Source organism: Heterocephalus glaber, unplaced genomic scaffold (assembly GCF_053883595.1).
Source record: "Heterocephalus glaber isolate CG9 unplaced genomic scaffold, H.glaber_assembly_v1.0 deba00001460, whole genome shotgun sequence".
NCBI lineage: Eukaryota > Metazoa > Chordata > Mammalia > Rodentia > Bathyergidae > Heterocephalus > Heterocephalus glaber.
Genome location: NW_028258307.1, coordinates 12,393,559 through 12,403,633, shown reverse-complemented (window position 1 = coordinate 12,403,633; position 10,075 = coordinate 12,393,559). Strand labels below are relative to the sequence as shown.

The following is a 10,075-nucleotide window of genomic DNA, read 5'->3' as shown; positions in this document are numbered from 1 at the left end:
AATGTGAGCTTTGGGAAGAGGCTCAGTCTAAAAGTGCTGGCATAAAGTCTAGCAGACCACTTGATCCATCTGGCCCACTTCTTATATATAACTCAGAGCCCAGTGGTTTGTTTGCTTTCCCCATCTGCAAACATGATCAGGCACAAGTCTCAGCTTGGGTGGTTGCCACAGCCTAGGTTGTACAGACAGGGTGGTCTCTGGAGCAACAGGGGCACCTCACAAACCCACAATCCAAACAGTGAGGCAGAGAAAGCAGTGACTTGGGCACTTGACAGAGAGGCATGGAAACTGGGATCAGCTAGAATGAATACAGCCCTAGCGTGGACAACATTGACCAATTGTGCCCATAAGGAAAGGGTGGAGCAAGAGGCAGCATTCACACATAAAAATGTGAATTTGAAAAAATAAGTGTTAGTGGTGACTCACCATCCATTCCCCGTATCTGGTAGATTCCAACACTGCAAACTTTAGGAAGAAATCACTCATTCATAGAGCAATTTTTGTGGACTCATTTTCTTTTGCCATTATTGTTACTTTTATTCTTTATTTTACTCTATTTTTTCCTTTTTCTTCTTTTTCTTGTCTTTTTTCAGTTTTTTATCTAATTCTAAATTTTCTTTTATTCCATAATAGGACATTTTTCTCTTTTCTCAAGTGCCTTTACTTTATTTTTAAAATTTTGCTTTTTCATTTTCCGCTTCTCCATCCTCATCTTTAACAATATTACTATTAAGCTTTATTACTCTTTATATATTTAGTTGATTCCATGCTATTATTTTTGAATTCTTTTCTATTGCTAATGGTGGTATAGTTGTTGCATTTAGTTGATACTAAATGTCAGTATTTGGTTTGTCTTTGTGTCTAAATTATAATAACCAATATCTTTTCTATCATTGATGTGGTACAGCAGTAGATTTTATTGATTCTTGTGGTATGTCAATATTTCCTTTTTTCTCTGACTCTATTAACATTGCTGACTTTGCTGCTCTTGACAATGTGTCATACTGGTGACTTTTTAATTTTGTAATTCTGTGTATAAGGTACTTAAAATAGCCAAATGCATACAGACAGAAAATAGAACAAAAGTTACAGAGAGGTGAATCAAAAGTTGTCAGGAATATAGTTTATGAAACAGTATGAAAGTTAAACCTGCACTGATCCTTAAAATAGCAAGGAGTCTACAACACAGGAAAAGCAAGCATGTATAGCTACTTATAACTTGCTTTGAGTTACTTATAAAAAAGAAAAACTACTTAATACATATTTTCAAAATTAGATCAGCATAAACTTCCATATTGCTATTTTTAAAAATCCTATAATGAATAAGGATACATTTTTCAGGATAAATACAGTATTATTCTTACATATTTGGATTTTGTGTTTTAGATATACACCTATTTTAAAATGATCAGGAAAGTTATATAAAAAGTTACCCAGTATATAACAACCATAAAGCATAAAACTACTGATCTAAAGCTTACTATGATGCCAGAAGCTAAGTTCTCTACATACAACATCTCTGACAATTCTAAAAATTATGAGGTTGGTATTATGCCCAGTTTTCAAACTATAACTGAATTTCAAAAAGTAACATTACATTGTCTGTAAATGGTAAATCTGGAATTTGAACACATTATGCTTCAAAGCAAGCACTACTCTCTAAAAAAGCCTTAATATCTCTCAACTATTTTTTATACCAGAAAAAGTGCATGATGACATCTAATATCTAATGATAAAGTCCTTGACTCCTTACGCTAAAAGTCTGCAAAGTTCATCCAAGAAAAAAATGGCTCCAATCCTAAGTGATGAAAACATACATTTTAAATTTATAGCGATTTCCACCTCAAAACATTTCATAATTATTATTAGCCTATATTTATTCCTGAATTTTACATGTTATGTAGAAAATAGGAAAATACTCAAAAGAACACTTTTTGATCTTAATACTTTATACCCAAACTACTTGCTAGAAGACCTTGACAAGTTTTGTCAAACATCTGAAATAGCCTAAAATAGGTCAAATAGTCTCTAATAGTCATTAGTATTTGAAATGCTCAAAACAGCTTCTGATAGACTTTGTTTATGGGCTTTCTTGGTGCTGTATATATTTCCCCTACCTGGGAAATTTTAAATATCCTGAAAGTAAAATATTAACATGGCATTTAACAGTCTGTTGCTATAGACTTGCACAGTAGTTCTAGAGGATGACTAATCCATTACCGAGAACATAAACTTGGTTACATAATACTACATTGCATAAATGGAATTAGCCATAAGACATAATTTGTATTTGTAAAAAGATAATACAATTTTTTATAGTATTGGAGAGTGAACCCAGGGCCTTCTCACTGAGCTATATCCCAAGCCCTTTTCTATTTTTTATTTTGAGACAGGGTCTTGCTAAGTCACTATGTTGCCCAGCTGGGATAAAACTTATCATCTTCCTGCCTCAGCTTCCCAGAGTGCTGGGATTATAGGCATAGCCACCACACAGCTGATAATGCAATATTTTTTCTAAGTTTTACAATCCAAAATTCTCTATGAATCTTTCTCCCATCACTATCAATTCCTTAGAAATTAATAGTGCAGATCTACTTTTACTATGGAAAGTTAAGAAGCAGCTTTTTTCCCCAGTGGTTTGCATTCCAGAAGACGTTAAGTAAAACCAGTATTTTAAAAACAAAATTACTAGACAGATAATTTCTAATGGAGAGAAAACTTTCATATATGAATTCAAGAAAATTAGAAAAAGAAGAAAACAATGCTTTGGAGGTCTATTTTATTTTAAGCATAAATGAATAATGTCAAAATATTCATTAAATTACCAGGATGAATTTCTGAATCTTTAAATTTTATCTGTAGGCCAAAAAACAAAAAAACAAAAAACAAAAAACAAGTCTTGGGCTGGGCATGTGGCTTAGTGGTAGCACACGCAAGTGCAATGCCCTAGGTTCAATCCCCAGCACCACAAAAATTAAGTAAAATCATTCTCCCAATGTAAATGAGGGACAAAATAGATTACTGTAAAACAAATGCATTTTCTTTAAAAAATTATTCTGACTCATTTGAAATTAAGTTTAGAATGCTAGTATGACTATTTTAAAAACAGATGGTTACAATTTAAAACTACAATAAAGAAATAATTTTCTAAGAAAAAAAGATATAATTCTGATTCATTTTATAGTTTAAAAAAGAAACTCAGGAAGTCTAATCATTGGTCACTATCTGTTCCCGAAAACCAAGAAGCTGAACATAGAACTATACCTTCTTGGATACAGGTAGGTTTCCAGGTCTCTCTATTTCTCTTGGCTGACTTATGGAATCACCTCCATACATACAATTTTTAAGAAAATGAGGCTGTGTGTCACACTTGTTGGTGAAGAGTCCCCTGAGAGCCCACAGAGAGAAGTCCACCAAGCAGATTTTGAGTCACTCGAGCAGGAACACTGAGTACTGGCCCCACACTGGAACCTATGGGAGATGCCTGAGAAGGAAATGTAACACCCAACACAAGGACACACTGAGAGCTTTCCTGCTGGCTCAACAAAGCTTCCAACAGGACTCTATGCTCATTTCCAGAAGGTGCAAATATATCACTGGTGGCATTTTCTAAGTGTTTCCTATCCACTGGCCAAGAATGAAGAATTGTAGGTTGCTGCAGCATAGCTTCCATTGTTTGTGATTTTTCAGTAGTTGCTTGAAGAGAACATGGGTTTGACTGTGGAACACTGGCCTGTATTACTGAAGGCTGCCCAAGCTGCTGGAATACTTGAATTGGATGCTGAAGAATACTTGGTCTTCCAGAAGTCTGTGTCACCATAATTGGTACATTAACTTTATAAAGGTGGCCAGATGCAGTCTGTAATATCACACCTGTTGGTACATGAATAGGATAACCAGGAGAAGGAAACCTTGCACTAGAGTTTAAGGTGCCCAGTTCTGCTGTACCTGGGAGAGTTCTACCAGCAGGAATAACTAATGATGCTGTTGATTGCAATGTTTGGTGCAAGGTGTGTGGCAACTGAAGGGTGAAAAAAAGTGAATGGATTTCTGAAGAAGTCTTCTGTTGCTTTAGACTGCAAAACTTTGGTTTCCCAGAGCTGTTTCAAGTCTTTTAAAACATGTTCCTCTATACCTTCTTCAGCAAATAGGTCCCACACTCCTTCAATTACATCTTCAATTATAGATCTGTAGAGTTTAGACACTGGGTTGATGCCTGCCATGATGCCAGCTGTAGAAACTGGCCCTTCGTGCCTGCACAGTATGCAGCAGCTAGTGGTGACTATTAATTGGCTTTTATTCTATGTTGATATCTGGTTTATTTTTATGCCTCAAAATTACTGCGGTTCATTTCCAGAAAACTGGGTTTTGGACCAATTACATTGCATGTTTCCCTCCTTAAATTAGTTGAGGTAGTCGGATCATGGGACAGAGGCAAAGGTCTACAGTAAACCATGCCCAAAATGTATCACTGGAAAACAGACCCTAACTAAAGTGATCTCTATACTAACAACAAATTTTTTCAATTACAATCAAGCACTAACTCACACACACACACACACACACACACACACACACAAAACAACCAAACAAAAAGCAATGGACACATAAGAAAATAAGGCAACATCCAAAACTCCCAACTCTCTAAAAGCTGGTCCATGGAGAATAAGTGGAAAGGAAATCAAAAGCCAAATAGCTAAATAATTTGAAATGATAAAACAGGAGGTAAAAAGAGATTGATAAGGTGCTTAGCAAACTCAAAGATGATATAACTAAACAGATAATGGAATTAAAATGTTTAGTAAGCTTACAGAAGACACTACTAAAAACCTGTCTGAGCTTTACAAAATGATATGAAAACATGAATAATAAGTTTAGCAAAGAATCAAAATGCATAGAAAGTCAACAAATAGAAATTGGGAGATAAAAATTCTACTAAAAGTGTAGGTACCAGAGATGATCTATGTGAGGACAGAGTGTCAAAACTAGAAGATAGGGCTAATGCAGGTGATTGTATACTCAGAGATACCAAAAGACAAGAGAACATGGAAAATGGATCCAACAGCTGCTAAATGATGTGAAGAAAATTAATCCAATATTAATTAGAATTAGTAAAAAATCAAAAGCCAGCATGAATGGCATAAAAATCCTGTTTACAGAAATAATGTCAGAGATATGCAAATATGGAGAAAGAATTTAACATACAAATCTGTGAGGCATATAGAACCCCCAAAAGCCACTATCAAAAAAGAACTTCTCCGTGACACGTCTTAGTCAAAATTTCAGAAGTCCAACACAAAATAGAACCTTAAAAACTGATAGAGAAAAGCAATAAATTACTTTAAGATGTGCCCATTAGAATTACATCAGATTTCTCAAGAAAAACCTCAAAAGCCAGGCAAGCATGGACTGAAAAGTTTCAAGATCTGAAAGAAAACAACTTCCATCCTAGAATAATATATCCCCTAAAACTACAGTATCTCTCAAAACTGATAAAGAGTTAAGATATTTCCATGCTAAGGAAGTGCTTAAATTCATGATCACCAAACTGGTACTAGAAAAAAACCTCAAGTATATCCTAGAAAAAGACAATAAAGTCAATGATGCCAAAAAATTTAGTGGAGTGAATACACTAGGTAGTGTGAGCAACAGAGCTGAAGGTAGTGATTGTGGGCATCAGCAAAGGAAAATAATGCAATGACAAGAATAAATCAATACTTTTCAGTAGTAATTGGTAACTTAAATGGTATTAACTCCCTCATCAAAAGACACATATTGGCAGATTAGATTAAAAAAAAACCCTTCAGTATGCTGTATACAAGAAAATTTAATCCAAAAACAAATTTATACACTATAAATCAAAGGAAGGAATATTCCATGCAACAGGAATCCCAAAACAATGAGAAGTAGCTGTTCTATTTTTAGACAAAGTAGACTTCAAGCTAAAACTGATCAGAAGAGGCAAAGAGGATCACTACACATTGGTTAAGAAGCAATATAACAGGAAGAGATAACAATTATAGATACATATACACCAAAACACTGGCTTACTTAATTTCATGATCAAGTTTCATAAAACAAACACTACTGGACATAAAAGAGCAGAGAAATAGTAATATAATTATAATTGGATACAATATCTCAGTATCACAAACACACAGACTAATTAGGAAAAATAAAAAACAAAAACAAAAAAATCAGAGTTGAACCTCACCTTCAAAAAATGGACTTCATAGATATCTACAGAATGTTCACCCCCCAGAACACAGAATAGACATTGTTATCAGCAGTACATGGAAGTTTCTCAAAATAGAACATATGCTAGTCCATAAAGCATGCTTAAATCCAAAAGAATCAAAATTATTCCATGCATATTACCAGACCATAATGCAATGAAACTAGAAATCAGTGGCAAAAGAAACCGCAAAAATTATGCAAACACATGGAGATTAAACAAGATATTCATAAATAATCAATGAGTCCTGGAATCAACCAAGAAAGAAATCAGTTCCTAGAAAAAATGATAATGCCATTTCAACATACCAGAACCTATGGGACACAATGAAAGCAGTCTCAAGAGGGAAGTTTATAACTTTGAATGCCCACCTCAGAATAACAGTGAGCCCAAAAAGTGACCTAATATATATATATATATATATATATATATATATATATATATATATGACAAAAAACTGACATCTAGAATATATGAAGAACCCAAAAGAAATAGACTCTCCAAATTTAAAGACCCAATTTAAAAAATGGGCATCTTAAATGAAGAGACATTTCTCAGATGAAAAAAATTCAAAAAGCCAATAAATACATGAAAAAAATGTTCAATATCACTATTAGAAAAATGCAAATTAAAACAATCCTAAAATTCCATCTCACTCCAGAAAGAATGGATGCTATCAAGAGGCCAACTAATAACAAATGTGAAGGAGACTGTGGGGAGAAAGGAACATTTCTCTATTGTTGGTAGGACTGTAAACTGATACAATCACTATGGAAATCTGTATGGAAATTCCTCAAAAAACTAAAACTAAAAATTTCATTTGATCCAGCTATTCCCCTTCTATGTATCTACCCAAAATGGTTAAAGACATTGTATAAAATGATGTATGCATACCCATGGCTAGAGCAGCATAATTCATAATAGCTAAATCTTGGAAATAACTTATATGTCTATCAAGAGATGAATGGATAAAGAATGTACACAACAGAATACTAATCTTCCATAAAGAAGGATAAATGAGTCATTTGTGGGAAAATGAACACACCTTGAGACCATAATGTTAAGTGAAGGAACACAGAAACACAAGCTTAAATATCACATGGTTTCTCTTATATGAAAAACTCTCTCTCTCTCTTTCTCTCTCTCTCTCTCTCTCTCTCTCTCTCTCTCTCTCTATATATATATATATATATTATAGTAGTACATTATATATATATCAAGATAAAAGATGGGTTCTTTGGTCTATTACTCTGGTTTTCAATCTGTATATATGATAATTGGTCTTATATGGTCTTTTATGATCTTATAAGATAAATCAATGAATGTGATGCTCAAAAAATAAAAGGGGTGGAGGAAAAGGAATAAAAGGAATTGAAATGTGTCATATGCGTGTACCAATTCCCTTTAGTGAATGTAATCATTATGTACAACAAACATGTACTAATACAAGGAAAAAAATAACCACTATTGTTATGAGTTGCATTGTTCCTGTCCCCCCAAAATGCATAGGTTGAAATCCTAACTCCCCAGTAACTTGGAATGTGGCCTTCCTTGGAAATCAGTCACTGCTGATGAAATCAGATTCTACCGTAGTTGGAAGGTGGGCAACATAATATGACTGATGTCCTTATAAAACAGAGACATCTGGACATAGAGCTAAAGGAGAATTGGCATGTGACAATGAGGGGAGATAGTGGAGCTATGCAGATGCAAGAAGGACCAAAGATTGTCAGCTATTCCCAGTAGAAAGTGAGAAGGACAGTCTCCCCACAAACCTCTGCCAGGCTTCAGATGGTGCATGACCTGCTGGCAATTGTTTTAGACTTCTACCTACTAAAACTGTGAGAGAACACATTGCTGTAGTTTCAAACTATCCAGTTTAGAGTACTTTGTTGTAGCAGCCTTAGGAAACAATACTTGTGTCTATAGATCATCACATTATTACATAATTACCTTCATATTGTTCATATTACGTGCCCACCTTTTGTCATTGGCTCTCTTCTTCCCAAGGGCAAACATCACATGAGTGGGAATCTTCTGTTTCTGTTTTCTTCACTGATACATCCCATGTGCACAGCATCTGGGGCACAGTGTTTTAGCCTGGTTTCTACTGCTATCACAGACTCTCATAGGTTGGGCATTAATAAAGAAAACAAATTCATTTCTCACAGAGCCGGAGTCTTGGAGGTTCAATATCAAAGCTCCAGCATCCGGCGAGGATTTTCTAGTTGCACTGTAACATGGTGGAAGGCATCATATCACAAGACAGCACGTGAGAGAGTGAGGGTAGAGGTAAAACAAAGCCAAGGAAGCTGGATTCGCTTTCATTAGGACTAACTCTAGGAATAACTAACCCACTCCCGTGATAATTACCTCATCTGTTCATGAAGGAAGTACCCCCATCATCCATCACCTCTTAAAGGTTCCTCCAAACATGAGTTTAGAGGCGACATTCAATCTATAGGTATTCTGTAGGTATCTAGGACTAAAGCAATTCTAATGCACATTTCTTCACCATTTATTCATTTCAGCTTTTCATTGTACTTTTTCCATTTTAAAAAATTTCTTTTCCATTTAGTGCTTTGTATCCACAGTAGTGGACAGCATAGCTAGAAGGAATAATTTCACCACTAAAACTCAATTTAACCTCTCTTCCTGAGTTAAATATTTTAAGTAATTGCTAAAAAGTAATGAGGTTGACTGTTTATAATTTCATCTCCATTTATTTTCCCTAGCCATGTTTTTGTGAAGGTGCTATTGAATGAATAATCATGTCAGACATCAGGAGAGAATACAAACAAAGTTATGTAATCGGTGCATGAGTGATGGAAGGCTGACTGAGCATAAATTGTTTAACTCACTAAGCAAGTCTCCATGAAAGAAATTATTATTCATAATAATCTTCTAAAACCATTAATCATAACTTAATGACTTATAGTCAACAATCTATTCAAGCTTCTCAACTTTCAATTATTAAGAACATTCAGTCATTTCTGGTTAGGGAAGATAAATTGCTTCCTTTGGGTTCAATAGTTTAAGAGCCCCAAATTAGTTTATCTAGTTTAACCAATCTCATCTATCAACAAGTATAAAATCCAGGAAGTTATCCAGTTATTGTACATTTGATAACATTAGTTACTCTAACAGGATAAAATATTTTCCTGTGTATTTGTATTTGTCCATATTGGTGAGTTTTTTCTCTTATCAGCCACTAAAAACAAACCCTGAACTTGATTGCCCTAGTGAAAGTGAGAGTACTTATTACTTTTAAATAAGAAGTCATTCTTCAGCATAGACTTTACTTGTGCCCAAGGTGAAATCATAGTCCTAAATCCAAGCACTGAAAGGGGAAAAGGTTTTCATAGCAAAAGCCTCATTTACCAAAAGCAACCCTTGGTATTATGTGTGGTCATACACAGTGTGGAGAAAAAGGTATCAGTAAGGGGCATGCTTACTAGGTGAAAATAAGTAGAAGCTGTTGAGAAAGAAAGGAGAGGAAAAAACGAGAAGTCCAACCATCAGCTATATTTCTTCACTTTTTTGGCTATAATATAATCACTCAAGGGAGGACATTTGTGTTCAGATTAATTAGATTTGTGTACCAAATAGATTAGAGGGAAGCTAAATGCAGAGGCTTGTGGCTAGATTTGTATTGAGAATTTAGAAAAGGATTGGAAAGGAGAGTGTGAATATATTAAAACGAGGTAGACACCACAGAGTAGAAATGGAAACTTACTATGTTTGGGCAGAAAGAAGGCCTGAATAAGCCCAAGCTGCCTGTGTCAATTCCTTATGACCTATTTGAGGGGTAGAATTTCAAGAGTTGCTGCAGAATTCCTA

General features: G+C 34.7%; 1 pseudogene; it reads right to left on the bottom strand.

Moving 5' to 3' along the window:
* Window positions 1–3,258: 3,258 nt before the first annotated feature.
* Window positions 3,259–4,239, bottom strand: LOC101696371 (TFIIA-alpha and beta-like factor pseudogene; annotated as a pseudogene).
* Window positions 4,240–10,075: the final 5,836 nt, after the last annotated feature.